General features: G+C 38.0%; 1 protein-coding gene across 8 annotated transcripts in view; it reads left to right on the top strand.

Moving 5' to 3' along the window:
- Window positions 1-3,391: 3,391 nt before the first annotated feature.
- The window catches only part of PTPN13 (protein tyrosine phosphatase non-receptor type 13), a 210,411-nt gene continuing 198,030 nt past the window's right edge, over window positions 3,392-15,772 (top strand). For 6 of the 8 annotated variants that reach the window (XM_017545146.2, XM_017545144.2, XM_017545141.2 and 3 more), the window contains exon 1: window positions 3,401-3,875. The gene's annotated coding sequence lies outside the window, so the exon portion shown is untranslated. Of the gene's footprint in view, window positions 3,876-15,772 lie in introns of all 8 variants that reach the window. The other 2 variants (XM_017545145.2, XM_017545138.2) reach the window with 1 other exon arrangement.

Raw genomic sequence — 15,772 nt, 5'->3', positions numbered from 1 at the left:
ATTTTTAGCTACTTAAGTTTTTGTGGCTACTGTAAGCAGGATTTTTATATTATATTTTCAAATTGGTTATGATAATACATGAGAAAGCTCTTGATTTTTGTATGTTAATTTTTAAAATTATTATTGTTATTTTTGAGACAGGGTCTCACTCTGTTGCCTAGGCTGTAGTGCAGTGGTATGATCATGGCTCATATCAGCCAAAACCTCCTGGCCTCAAACAATGCTCCCACTTCAGCCTTTAGAGTAGCTGGACTACAGGTGCATTCCAAAATGTTTGGCTAATTTTTTTTATCGTTTACAAAGAAAGAGTTTCCCCATGTTGCCCAGACTGGTATTGAACTCCTGGGCTGAAGTGATCTGTCCACTTCAGCCCCCAAAGTGTTGGAATTACAGGCATAAGCAACTGTGCCCAGCCCCTCGTATGTTAATTTTGTAACTAGTTATCTTAATTTATCTTTTATTGCTTCTAAAAGTTTTTCAGTTGATTCTTTGGAGTTTTCACATTATTTGCAAACAAATGACAATCCTGAGTTATTTATAGTTAATTTCTTAATTTCTACTTCATATCTAATTGCACTGGCTAACATTTCTATTGTTCCCATGTGATGGCGAGTGTTCTTGCCTTGTACTTGACTTCAATAGGAATAATTACAATGTTATGTTATAAAGGAAGTTGCTGCTTTTAGTATAACGTATATATATATATATATATATATATACACATATTTAAATTATTCTGAATTCTAATTTTTATTGGGAATGATGCTGATTTTACAGAATCCTTCTCAGCATCAGTTGAGATCCTTATACTGTTTTCCTCCTTTGACTTATTAATATAATCAGGCGGGCCGGGCGCGGTGGCTCAAGCCTGTAATCCCAGCACTTTGGGAGGCCGAGGCGGGTGGATCACGAGGTCAAGAGATCGAGACCATCCTGGTCAACATGGTGAAACCCCGTCTCTACTAAAAATACAAAAAATTAGCTGGGCATGGTGGTGCGTGCCTGTAATCCCAGCTACTCAGGAGGCTGAGGCAGGAGAATTGCCTGAACCCAGGAGGCGGAGGTTGCGGTGAGCCGAGATCGCGCCACTGCACTCCAGCCTGGGTAACATGAGTGAAACTCCGTCTCAAAAAAAAAAAAAATATATATATATATATATAATCAGGCATATGAAAAAACTTTCTATTATTGAACAATTGCCATACTATATACATGAAATAATTTCTCTTAATTTTGGCATATCATTTGTAATGTAGTGCTGGGTTCCATTTGCTATTATTTTGATTTTTACGTCATATCCAAAAGGAATTTAACCTATATATGTCCCTTTTGTGTGCTTTTTATCAGGTTGTATTTTAAAACCAGCCTTTCAGCTTATCCAAAACAGAGGGATTACTGATGAAAATGCCTCGAGGGCAACCACCTGAAATGGCCTTAATGCAAAAAATAAAAATAAAAATAAAGAAAGAAAGAAAAAGAAAAGAAGAAGAAGAAGAAAAAAACTAACGACGCCGTGATTTGTCTACCTTTGTGGAAATTTACAACACTATACTTGCTATACCTTCTTTCTGATGTAAATCCACAAGCTATTGCAGCCATTAATTAAGGATATTGCTCTTCTTTCCAGTAAATACATAAACTTTCTTTCAGAGGCAGAGGCAGATGTTCAGTGAAAGTTTTTGTTCTTCCCAACCTACCTTTCCCACCTCCCTGATAGAGGAACCGGAACAATTAAAAGTGGGGGGAGAATTGAGAAAAGGGCTCCCATCATTCACTTCTGTCTCCAATGCAAGGAACCTGGCCTGTTATTCACTTTCACCACTCAACCCTGCTGCTGCTCTTCAGTTTTTGCTGTTTTCCTCAACTTGACTTTCCTCATCTTTGCTGCATTCATCAAAGCCCAGTGTAAATTCCCCTCTTCCATAAACTGAGGAATCCAGCCCATTTTACATAGCGGACTTTCTCTTATCTGCTACCTACTCAAAATTTAGCCATACGCTTTAGCTATCATTGTTCTCAAATTCTTTCAAGAGTGCTAGTCCTGGTTAGCTTTTTGAGGGCAGGGACTTATCTTAAAATTCTGCTGTGCATTTTCCGTTGTGTTTAGCCCTGTGAGTAATCACATTCAACACATACTTGCAAGGCATATTTGACTGAAGATATCTATCACAATTATTCATTTAGTAAATGATATAATGAAGACTCAAGTGCTCGCCAAAGATAAATCATTACTATTAATTTCCTCATTCATCATACATGTATGGCAGCCTCAGGGGCTAGGGAACCCAGGATTGCAGCTTTGACTTTCTTGGGGAAGCTAAATAAGCCTCAGTTCTCTCCACTTTGGAACCAGCTATGAAATTCAGATTTACCTAGGGCTCAACATTAAGGGTCTCAGACTAAATTTACCTCAGGTCCCCTTTCCAGAGTGGACCAGTTTACCTTATACCTCTGAGAATAAACCAAAACTTTCAAAACTCAAATCACAGGATACTATTTGCTCATGAATTCAGCAAGGCTCTCTTATTAACTATTGAAACTCAAATCTTTCAGCTTGCAGCAAGAAGGGGTATAGCTGCCTGTATATACCTTGGCCAAGTTTCAGTGCATATAGAAAAATGGGAAGTTGTCGACTATGTTAAACCTTTTCCTTAAATTTTCAAATTTCGGGATTATTTTAGTCTCATAGAGAAAATAGCAAGGCAAGTATTTACAAACTTTTTTTTCAAAAACATAAGAATTCAAGTTTTCCCTAGGGCCTTTAGCGTTGTGCTGTCACCACACCTTTGAAGATCGCTTTACAACCGTGGGAAAACTCACCGGGCTTCTTTTCGTTGACTCCGCCATTTCTAAGTTGCTATACTGTTGCAGGGAGCTGGCAAAGCCGTGCTCTTCCTCTCCCCCCTTCTCCTCATCTTTTCAAAGGCCAAAGCGCCCGGTGAGAATATAGAAACAAGGCTGCGAGGCAGGGAAGAGTAAGGGAGGAGCCAGCACTTATGCACTTTTCATTGTCCCCTTCACTCCCCGGGTCATAAAGTTCTGTTTCTGAAGTTAGAAGGGTGGGGACCGTTGGCTGCATTTTCAACTTGGCCTAAAAGTTGGAGTTCACACTGCAGGCTCGAGGAACTTTGCCGCTCAGTCACCAACCTGAGCGTCTGGCTAGTCCGAAGAACGCTAAAACCCAGGCCCAAGGCAGCGGTTGTCATGGCAACCGGGCGCTGGTCTCCCCGGCGACCTCGTCCGTAGGGAGGAGGCGGAGCTGGAGGCCAGGCGGGCCAATGAGATCCAAGGGAGCTCGGGGTCGGAGATCTGCGGTCCTCCCAGAGCCGGGGAAGGGTTGAGTGACAGGACCGGGGGGCGGAGCCGGCGCGGCTGCCTGAGGTGGAGCCGGAGTGGTGCCAGTAGCTCCGGCGGCCGCGCTGAGGCGAGGGTGACACGCTGTGCTCACGGCCCCCAGAGACCGTGGTGCTGGCGAGCCGCGCTCTGTAGCTCCCCAGTCCTCCTCGGCAGCGCTCAGAGTCGCCTGCAGGAGTTGAGCCGCCCGCACCAGAAGGTTTTGGCGAAGCTCTTAGAGGGGCGTCGAGCACAGTAGGGCGGCGGGGGTGCGTTGAGCGCACAGGGGTCAGGCAGTCGGCAGGGATTGCCGCTGGAGGGGCGTTTCCGAGGCGAGGAGGAGGAGGAGGAGATGCTGCTCCTCTTCTCCCCCTCCCCAGGCTCCTTCTCCAGCTCCTTCAGCCCACGCCCGCAGCCGCTTGGGGGAGAAGAGGTGGTGGCTCTCGGCGCCGGCGGCGGCTGCCGGCGGCCCGCCCCGACGCCGTGTCCCCGCAGCCCTCGCCCGGCGCTCCAGTAGCAGGACCCGGTCTCGGGACCAGCGGGTAAGGACTAGAGCCGCCCTGGGCTCTGCGCTGCATGTACAGAAGTGCAAAACAAAGTACACTGCGCTCGCTCTCTTCCTCCTCTCTCTCTGCTTTCGCTCCAGCCCCTAAACCTAGCTCCTCGTTGCCCTGGTAGAAGGAACTTTTCTTTGGTTGTGGTGGTGGGGTGTTTTTGAACGTTAGAGTGGGGGTGGGGTGACTGGAGTGGGGAAGAATGAGATGAAACTCCATGGCGAATTAGGGAGATCCATCTCCTCCGCAGAAAAAAGCCGGATTCTCCGGAATGAAACCCACAGGGGGAGTAAGAGATTGTGGGGTAATAGGGAGTGACATTGCGCCGTCGTGCTTGCACAGCTCCGCTCTGTGCGTGCTTAAGGGAAGGACTCCCGGAGTCTGTTTCTAATTTCTGCAAATGATTGTGGAGATGGTGTGGTTAGAGGCCGCCCAGAAGAATGTGTATGTGTAAGGGCTTGAGAAGGGGGTGGGATGGCGGTGGAGCGGAGGAAGAGGGGGCAGAGAGAGAGACACTATCTGATGCAAGCTCTTTTACTGCTTTTCTTCTCCTTACTCAAGTTAACACTCTTACCTCCCCCCCCATCCCCCCGCCTCCTAGCCCCACCGCTTTGCTCATTACATGATACTGTAAGAGCAGACAGCTGGGAAGCTACAGTTAAACCAAAGTCAAGAAAATTCTTGCAAAGTTTAATTTCCTTGTGTTGTGAATATAATGGAGAGGGGAGGGGGGAGAAATATTATTAAGAGATTTACAGCAATACAGTTTTCTTTGGCCCTACACGCATTTGATCGACACCACGGCACTTCCAACTAATCTGTTCGACAGCCTTGTGTCATTTTCATTTAATTGCATCTTTGAAACAACAAACGCGGTGACTTCATAGGGAGCTGCCTGGAGCTGAGCTTACCTCTGAGAAAATGGGGCAATCGGGTTTGTTTTCAAGGCAGGACCTAAACAAAATGTAGGACACCTCATCTGTGGGATGAAGGGCGCTGATAACTAATTAGCAAGATTTTAAAATTTATATCTAGAAAGTTTACTAAACGTTGGGGAAAAAAAGTAAAAGTGTCTGTATTATGAAACAAGCTTTGGTATTTTCCCAAAGTGATGACTGTGTTGGCAGGGTCCAGGTGAAAACTTGCTTCATGCTCATTGGCTGCTTGGAGTGCTGCTAAGATACAAATTATTTTTCGTTTTAATATCACTGGGAGCATTTTTTAGTAAAGGCATATATATATTGATTTAGCAAATTTATACAGAGGCAAACTGACTGATGTCCGTTCTTGTTTATACTTTTTTCCTAACATTGTGTTCTACTTGATGTTCTAGAGGCTTTGTGGGAGTATATGTGGGGAGAGGATGAAAACTAGAACTAAAAATAGAAAAATATTTGAGGTTAGTTGTTAAGGAGTGATTTCATAGTGTTTCTCACTTTTACAGTTAGAGAATTACAGCTTGCTTTACCATTATGTAGGTTTATCTTTGAATTTACATTTGTCCCACCATTTTTACTTGCATGTAAAGCCTACTTGTATCTTGAAGGATGATTACAGCATCCAAAAATGTAAATGGTTTTTCATGTCACAAGTAACACATACGCACACCATTAAAAACAGTGTCAATTTAAAGGTCAGATTTTAATATTATGATAGGGGTCATGTTATAAAACTTACATTACCTTTTTTTGGTTGTTTTTGAGGGCTACCTCCTAAATACAGTATGTGAATGTGAGTATTAGCTACTTATTTGTATTCGAATAGATAATATAGATGATAGGTGTTCCTCTTTAAATTAATGAAATTTATGTATTCTTTATTGAGAAAAACAGGTGTTGATTTTTTCTGTCTTTAATACGTTAAGTATTGGATGGGAAAGTAAAGTAGTTTCACCCATATCAACTGAGTGTATATTTTTCCAGCTCATCTTAGTGCCCAGCCCCAAATATACTGAAGAGAAGGTCTGTAAGGGATAAACTATGACTCCTCTTTTTTTTCTCTTCACCCTTTTCTTTTGACACTCCATAATTTTTTGATAAACCCCAAAACATTTTTATGTATAATTAAATTATAATTAACATCATTTGAAATGAAAAAGAAACACAACCATACTCCAAGCCAGTGCATTTAGTAGTTATTTCTGTCAACATATTCTTGTTTTGGAATATGCTTTGGGAGAACTCTGTGGTTGGAAGTATTCTCCTATTGGCCTCTGATGCAACCAAGTGCAGTATGACTCATTTGAGTTAATGTCACTTTACAAGGTAGGGGCCTGAGAAAGGAGAAAAGATAATGGGTCTCATGATGGAAGAATCAGTACTGATGGGAAGGATGAGGATCTTTGGGCCTGGATTTCCTTTTTTTTTTTTCCCTGAAAAACTTTTAACTTGAAAATCTAAATGGTTCAAACAACTCAGGAACTAAATTTTTTAAAGATAACTTTTAAGATAGGGTCTGGTTCTGTTGCCCAGGCTGGAATGAAATAGGTTGATCATGGCTCACTGCTGCCTCAACTTCCCAGGCTCACACAATCCTCCCACCTCAGCCCCCAAAGTGGCTGATACCACAGGTGTGCATCACTACACCCAGCTAATTTTGTTTATTTTTTAAAATAGAGACAAGGTCTCACTGTGTTGACCAAGGCTGAAAGACAGCTTTTAATGAGTACATTAATGTAGGATTTTTAATGGCTTAAAAGTCCTTTTAAAGGACTTTTCAACTTTTAAAGTTGAAAGTTTCATACTAGTTGTAAATGTCCCCTCAGAACTCTGTCTGTAAACTGCTTTGGGAGGTGGAGATCTAATAATCCTTTGAGTGTGGGGAGAAAATGAAAACACCTTTAAGACCTTTATTTTCATTTAGTTTGAGGCACTTTGAATAAGCACCCTGCTCTATCTTGCCCAACCCTGTTCCCAAGAATGTGTGACTGTCACTAATAGTAAGGCAGTAGGTGGGCAATTGCGTAATTTCTTAGGATAAAAAGATAGCAATTCCTCAATAATCTTGTATAGAGGCTGGTGTATATTTAAACCATAAACTTCACATGTTTTTTCCAGAGTTGTCTATCAAATGCATAGGAAATACAGGAACAGGGTCTGGCTCAAGTACTTATTTAGATGTGTTTGCCTTATCCTGTGCTCTGCCATTAAATCCTGCTTTTTCAATTTTTTTTTTTTAATTTGTTTTTACACTGGAAAAGTACGAAAGTTTTCAGAAACCAACTTTCTCAAAATCCTGCAATAGTATAGAGTGTGGAGGACTCTGCTGTCTGAATCCTAGCGACTGTATTTAAGTTTGTTTTTAATAATTTAATAATATATACTTCTCAAGGTTTGTTTTTTTGTTTTGTTTTGTTTTTTGAGATGGAGTCTTGCTGTGTTGCCCAAGCTGGAGTACAGTGGCACAATCTCAGCTCACTGCACCCTTCCCCGACTCCAGGTTCAAGCAATTCTCCTGCCTCAGCCTCACTAGTAGCTGGGATTACAGGTGTGCACTACCTTGCCCAACTAATTTTTGTATTTTTAGTGGAGACGCGGTTTTGCCATGTTTGCCAGGCTGGTCTCGAACTCCTGACCTCAAGTGATCTGCCCTCCTCAGCCTCCCAAAGTGCTGGGATTACAGGCGTGAGCAACGTGCCTGCTCCCTCTTAAGGTATTTTGAGGATGAAATTAATATGTACAAACGTGGTTTAAGTGCAAACTGACACTCAATGTTTAGTTTGCTTCCTTCCTTGCAAATTTTCTTTGAAAAATTAAATAATCACGAAAACCTATGACTACTCAAATCATTCTTGAATGTGTAACTTGAATCTGGCTGGTCAAAAGGCCCTCTTTACCTACTAGCCAATAAATGTCTTTGGTTGCATACTTCATCTATGCTTAATAAACGGTTTTATTTATTTTTTTCTAGTTTAGTGCTATTCAACTCTGTCTGTACCTTAGTATCACCTGGACAGCTTTTTAAAGTTTTTAAATGTTTTTTTAAGAGACAGAATCTCACTCTGTTACCCAGGATGGAGTATAGTGGTGTGATCATAGCTCACTGCAACCTTAAATTGCTGGGCTCAAGTGATCCCTCCACCTCAGAGTCCTAAATAACTGATACTGCAGGCGTGTACTACCCAGCTAATTTTTTATTTTTTGTAGAGATGATGGTATTCTTATATTGTCCAGCCTGGTCTCAAACTCCTTGGCCTCAAGCAATTCTCCCTCCTTGGCCTCCCAAGGCATGAGGATTACAGGTGTGAGCCACTGCACCTGGGCTGGATAGCTTTTAATAATCTCCATGCACTGGCTTCATCTCAGACTTATTAAACCAGAATCTTTGCGGATGAGATCCAGGCACCCATATTTTGAGAAACTCCTTAAGAAATTATAGTCAACTTTGGAACCAATGTTCTAGACTCTACTAGAATTGAGTGTAGAAAATTTGGTTCCCACAAATGCAGCAACATTTTTTGTGTTGGATTGTATTTCATATTTACATATTTCTTCTATATAAATCTTAAGAATTAAAAACACCAAAATGTCTCAGAAGCATCTATGTACATGTGTATCTACGGGACTTTTTACTATTTGGATGAGAATTTAAGGTACAAATATTTCCCTCCAATTCCCTAGAGCTGTACTGTCAAATTTAATTTCCCTGGCAATATGTGGGTATTTAAATTTATATTTTAATTAATTAAAATTAGATGCAATTTAAAATTCTGCTTCTTATAACTAGCCATATTTTAAGTGCTCAGAAGCCACTTGCAGCTAGTAGCTACTGTAGCAAACAGCTCAGATATAGAACATTTCCTCATCACAGAAAGTTCTATACTGCTTAGAGATTTTGAAATTTGTGTGTTTCTTATCTGAAATGGCATATATATAATTACTATGTCATTTTCTTCAGATTTATCATTTAAAAATATAATGCGTTATTTTTTTAGAGTTACATTTTTAAAAGTTAGGAGAAATACCACATTTTTTATACATTTTTTATTTCCTCAGTCTTTTGTACCTAGTTATAAGGTTTTCCTTTTCAAAGTTAACTGAGAAGAGGAAATTTAGTGGCCTTGTTTTTATTACTTGTATCACTATGCTCTAAACCTAACTAATGGCTTGATTGCCCTTGTATACTGTAAAAAATTTCAGGTCTGGAAATGTGATGTCCCAAAACGCTGAAAATAGAAATAGTCATCATTTCAACACAAGTGTTAGGATTTGATTAAGTTTTCCTTTTCGATAAAGATCTTTTTTCTTTTGCATACAGAATTTCTAAGTTATCAAGTGATGTGATTGAGCTTTTCAACAGAAAACTGTTTTATTAGTTTTCACATGAGCATACAGGTGTGAGAGAAATTTAAATTTTTTCCTATAAGGGGAAGGCATCTCCTTGAAAAAATTAGATTCCTAAAGAATTCCCAATGTTTGGACACTAAGACTGTGTCATCAAACTTAATGGTATTTACCAGTTGGTAACTACTGATGCATAGCCTAGAAGAAACTGCTATACCCACTCCTTACACAGCTAAAAAAGATGTTTCTTAATCAAAGTTTTATTGGTTCAATATGTTCTAAGTAGAAATAGGAACAATAACTAATTTCAATTAAAAATATTCCTTTTTGGTAGATGTTATATTTCTTTTTACATAACCACAATTTTTTTTCACCTATTCTGATGTGGTAGGTTTCTGTACAGCAGAACATTGTGAGTTATATTGTTGAATGGATGCCTGATGGAAAGTTTTGTGTACTATATCATTTTTATGTTTTATTGCTTCCCCACTTAGTTGTAACAGAGTCTGTGAAACAAAAATGAAACATTCTTGTTGAACTTAAATGTTAGAATGATTATATAACCTTAGATTGTGATAAAAATATTCAAAGTTGTGTTCTGTTTTGTCTTTTGAGGAAAGGTTTAGCCAGAGAACTTTAAAAAATTCTTTTAGTACTGTTTAAATATTTTTGCTTCTTCTAAAAAAGTATAATTTTAAAAATAAACATTTAAACTACTTAGGGGATGATTATTTTAGGTCTCAGTATAGTTAAATATTTCTTCTGGAACATATAATGTAGTTCAGTTTTTGAAGCGAAAATAATTAGTAATTTAGAACAGGAGTTTCCTTTTTTAATAATAGGTAAATTCCCTTGTCTGTGTGTTTTATGTTTCTGACTTTAGCTGAGATGTAATTTCATGGAATTATTTGGATACCATATTGATTAAATTCATTCTGTTCTAATTTTATTTGTTGCTGGTTTCTCTGCCTCGTTCAAGAAATGAACTTAAAGCAATGTGTAACATATCTGCATTTCTAGTACTGTATGAACATTTACCAAGACTGAAATGTATTTTTGTAGCTGTACTTCATGAAAGCTAGGACAGTTGTTTAAAAACAAACAAAACCTAAAAATTGAAAAATTACTACAATAATAGAAACTTTAGTTTGGGAACATTCCATTATCAAATCTACACCAGATAAAACTATTGTAGCTATACCATTCACTTGAGTTCCATTGGAGCTTAAATTCTGACATTGCCTTAAGGAGTATGGAAATTAAAAACAGGATGTGTGTTATTACATAGTACACAGAGATACTGTAACTTCAGTTGAAATTCAAGGTAACATATTCCTCTATGTTCATAGGTTGTGGCATATAATTCTTAAGAGTTCCAGTGAAAAATTTAGAACATATTATTCTCTAATATTAAAACTTTAATGGAAATTTCTTTCAATTTTGAAACTAAAGAAAATATTTTAATGTGGTTACATAATATTATCACACTCATTGTGGGACTGAAGACCAAATCAAGCTCTGTTTTTAAGGTAAGATTTCATCTGAATCTTTTTCAGGTTTATGTTAGTGCAACAAATCTTCTAACTTCAAAGGGATTTTAAGATTGTATTGAGATACTAAGATGCAACTGGAAAAATGAATAATACTGTTCTTCCACCTGCAGCAATACCAAAGAATCACTGTCTATGGCCGTAATGTTCTAGTATTTTTCTAGATGAATCTGTAATAATAAATCTGGGCTTATTTAACTTTTGTATACCTTGTTCCCTTTTTAATTCTTCCTCATTCATTAATTCCTATTCTTTGCTAGACACTCTACAAGACGCTGATGACGCATAGAGAAGCCACATTTCCAAGACAGGCAACTTAGTGGAATAGTCTGAGGCCACACAGCTTTAATCATCCAAGTTCATGCTGAATAAATCCATCTATTGGCAGGATGTATTACACAGAATAGCTGTGAAGATAAGATTAAATAACATGTAAACTGCCTTGTAAAACTCAAATATGTGAGTAGAAAGGTACTCTTAATATATATAAACGTGGTTTGTTTTTAGATGTTGCTGTGCATGGTGTTGCCCTCATCTCCCGTTTGATTTAGAGAGACAGTATGGTATAGTATGGTATTTAAAGCACAGACTAGGAGTCAGAATGCCTAGGTTTTGATTTCTGACTCCATGATTTACAAGCTCTGTGACCTTGCCCAAGTTACTTAACCTTGCTGTCCCTTATTTTCCTCATCTTCAAAATAAGGATAATAACCAAGCATACTTTATGGGGCTTTTGTGAGAACCAAATGAGTTAATACATGTAAAGCACTTAGAATAGTGCTTAATACATATTATTGTGTTTAATATTCGCTGTTATTATTTTTGGTATACTTATATTTGATTTATAACAGTTTGTTTATGTGTGTGTTTTTTTTTTGTTTTTTGTTTTTGTTTTTGTTTTTGTTTTGAGAAGAAGCCTTGCTCTGTCGTCAAGCTGGAGTGCAGTGGCGTAATCTCGGCTCACTGCAACTTCCACCTCCTGGATTCAAGCGATTCTTCTGCCTCAGCCTCCTGAGTAGCTGGGACTACAGGCACATATAACAGTTTTGTTTTTGTTTTTTTTTTTTTTTTTTTTTTTTTTTTAACAGTGGGTACAGGTAATATATGAACTTAAATATGGTTTTTTGTTTCAAAGTTTATAGCCCTGCTTTTTTCCTTGGGCCATGTGCTCCTTCCACTCATCACTTGGGCTTGATATATGTGATGTGTGTCTGATTTTTACACATTTACTAGAACTTGTGAAATGAATGTTATCCTTTTCAAACTGCTGTAATTATTTCTCTGATTTTTTTCCTTTTTTTTTTTTTTTTTTTTTTTTTTTTTTTTTTTTTTTTTTTTTTTTTTTTTTTTTTTTTTTTTTTGAGACAAGGTCTCTGTAACCCAGGCTGGAGTGTAGTGGCCTGATCACAGGTCACTGCAGCACCTCAACCTCCCATGCTCAAGTGATCCTCCTGTTTCAGCTCCCCAAAGTGCTGAAATTAAGGCATCTGCTGCCACACACATCTGGCTAAAATTATTTGTATTTATTTGTAAATGGGGCCTCCTTATGTTGCCCAGGCTGGTCTCAAACTCCTGGACTCAAGCGATCCTCCTGCCTTAGCCTCTCAAGGTGTTAGTATTACAGGATGAGCTGTCATGCCCGGCCTCAAACTACTCATGTTTAGAACACTGTATTTCCTGTTTTGGAATCACTTTGAGGCCATATGGTGTATTGTTTTACATATCCTTTATCTTTTGAGAGTAGGTTTGATATAATTAATTAATACATGTTTTCATGTTTTTGAAAGGTGATTGATAAGTAATTTGGGGCCAGGTGCGGTGGCTCAAGCCTGTAATCCCAGCACTTTGGGAGGCCAAGGCGGGCAGATCATGAGGTCAAGAGATCGAGACCATCCTGGCCAACATGGTGAAACCCCATTTCTACTAAAAACACAAAAATTAGCTGGGCGTGGTGGCGTGCACCTGTAGTCCCAGCTACTTGGGAGGCTAAGGCAGGAGAATTGCTGGAACCTGGGAGGCGGAGGTTGCAGTGAGCCGAGATTGTGCCACTGCACTCCAGCCTGGCGCCTGGCCACAAAGTGAAACTCTGTCTCAAAAAAAAAAAAAGATAAGTAATTTGAACTAAAATGAAAAATGGAATATAAAGTAAAAGGAGTATAAAGTAAAAGGAATATTTTAAAAATATCTAAACATAATTTAAAAAGGATTCCAGAAATATTTTTGATAACATTGTCTTTGAGAACAAATGTACTTTACGCTTCTGAAGCGTCTATTTAGAAAGGTGACACTGTCAGATATATAAATTACAGTTTGTTAAAATGTATATGTTCATAGTCTCACACAGAATTATTACTTAATATTTGTAAATCTTACATTGCTATGCTTCTGAGACTAAGTACTGTGTAGTATAACCTAAAATTATTTGGAAAGTGTTTGTGGCCACATTTCCCAGCTGATATTGGGCATGCTTTTAGTAGTTTTTCTGTTAAAAATTATTTGGCATTGGCCAGGAGTGGTGGCTCATGCCTGTAATTCCAGCACTTTGGGAGGCTGAGGCAGGCAGGTCACTTGAGTTCTGGAGTTTGAGACCAGCCTGGCCAATATGGCAAAACCCTGTCTCTACTAAAACTACAAAAAATTAGCTGGGCATGGTGGCGGGTGCCTGTAATCCTAGTTACTCGGGAGGCTGAGGCAGGTGAATCGCTTGAACTCAAGTGGTAGAAGTTGCAGCTAGCCAAGAGAGTGCCACTGCAGTCCAGCCCCGGCGACAGAGCAAGACTCCATCTCAAAAAAAAAAAAAAATTGGTATTTCTCATAGAACTTTTAATATGGTCTAATGTACATTATGAATCCCCAAGGTATGATATGATTTTTCATTTATCTTATTAACTACAGAATGCATAACATCTCTTAGCATCTCTTACATCCAGTTCCCTTTTTAACTGTATAAAATGGGTCATTACATATATATGTATTTTACATGTCATTTTGTCTTCACAGCTATTCTCTGCAATATATCCTGCCAATAAATTTATTTATTCAGCATGAACTCAGATAATTAGCATCACACGGATGATGCTAATAAAGTACCTTGACCTAGTAGATATTTAAGAAACTGGATTTACTCTTCAGTGAGGCTAGTTCATGGGCATTAAGATCATTTGGCACTTTTATGCTTTGCATTGTTTAACATTTAGTTATTTGTAGTAATACAATTAATTTATATAATTAAAAAATCAGTATTTGACCCACCATTGAAATACTAAATTGAGTTGTTAACCTTTTAACAAGACAAAATTAATGTCTGTTTATACTAATTCTTAAGTGTTTAGCTTTTGTGAAAACTGAATCCAGGTAGTGTTATGACTTGTTTACTCATGTTGAGGCCTAAATTAGGAAGCACAGTGTAATATAAAGAGCACACATTTTGAATTTGGGTAGTTTTTGGTTTGACTTTTAGCTCTTTTAATAATTAGAGGGACTTTGGATAAATAATTTAACCTCTCTGTGTCTGATCTGTAAAATGAAAATAATAATCTATATCTCATAAGCTTTTGTAAGCTTTACTCCTGAATTATATGCATATAAAATGATTGGGCACAGTCTACTGATTCTGTTTACATGAATTCTTTACCTTTACTTCCCGCTTCAGCTATGATACTGAGAGAAATAGCAGCCTAATCCGATTAATAATGCTGAGATAAAAGCGGTTTATCTCTTTATCACCAAGATTTTAGCCTCTTTAGTTTGCATTGGTTTGATTAGGTCACTGCTATTGCTTTGGTTACCAGATTATTTTATATGTAAGATCTTTTTAGCCAGAGTAGCTATTTATAAGCTACTTTAAGACTAAAATGGTTGACTTTTAAAGGAAACAAAATAGGTAAATCTACCATGTCCCCTTCAATATGTGAAAAATACAGAAACTGGTAAGAAAAAAACCCACAATATTGTTTGACTGTTTTAAAAATAGCAACCATAAGAAATGTTTTATAAATACATTTAATTTTTTGTTGAATGTCCTTTTGTTTCTCATGTAAACCAATTATATTACTGTAACATGTTTGACCACGCTATATTCAGAATTGTTTTCCATATTTTGAGAAATATTGAATAATAAAAGTGGTTCCTATCAAAAAACTTAAAATCCAGCTTAAAAAAACACACAGAAAAGATAGGAAACCCTTATATATTGTAAAATATTGAATAGGTGCAATGAAGGTTTTAAGAAAGTGTAATTTGATTTAATCAGGATTCGCTTGGGGAGTAGAATGTGAGCTGAGCCTTGAAGACATTAAATGTCTATGGATAAGCATGGTATGTCATGGAGCAAAACAAAAGATATGAGTAAGTAAATTCACGAGGGAAGTGTTTAAAAAGAAATGCTGAAGATGGCATGTGAAAGTGAGAATAGGAGGAGGACAGAGAATGTTATGTTAAAGAAAATGCATTAGGAGAGATGAGAGTAAAGGGCCAATAATTCCAGATGCCACAGGGAGCCAAAGAGAGAAGGCTAAAGAAAAGTATAACAGTGCAATCAGTTGAGTATTGCAGAGATAAAAAGGAGATTGAAATGAAGGATAGTATTTGGTGGCAAAATAGATGAGAGCTGGTTGATCTGATCTATGAGGGTCCATAAGGTCAGAACATTTTTCCTTTTTAAGATTAAAGGAGGTGACAATGAATCTTGCCCAGGTGTGAGCCAAGCTAGTCACAAACCATGATTCAATGGAGTTTTCTTAATTATTCCCTAATAAACAGCAGCCAACATTGAAAAAAAAAAAAAAGATTAAAGAAGGTGAAAGAACAGATTGATTCTATGAGATTAAGAGATTTAAAATGGCAGAAAGAGCGAGAAAGAATTGTCTCCTTTTATGAGGATTGTCTGGATGGGAAAGAATGAGTCCTAAGTAAAGATATTAGTTTTAGTCAGGGGGAACAACTTTTTCCTGTAAGATTGAAGGGAAGCCTACAAAGATAGATGTGGACCTATTAATGAATATAAATAAAAATAAGATTTTATAAGATAATTTACACTTAATGATAGTATCTT

This window comes from Cebus imitator, unplaced genomic scaffold (genome assembly GCF_001604975.1).
Source record: "Cebus imitator isolate Cc_AM_T3 unplaced genomic scaffold, Cebus_imitator-1.0 Scaffold177, whole genome shotgun sequence".
Classification (NCBI taxonomy): Eukaryota; Metazoa; Chordata; class Mammalia; order Primates; family Cebidae; genus Cebus; species Cebus imitator.
This window is presented reverse-complemented; position numbering and strand designations above follow the sequence as displayed.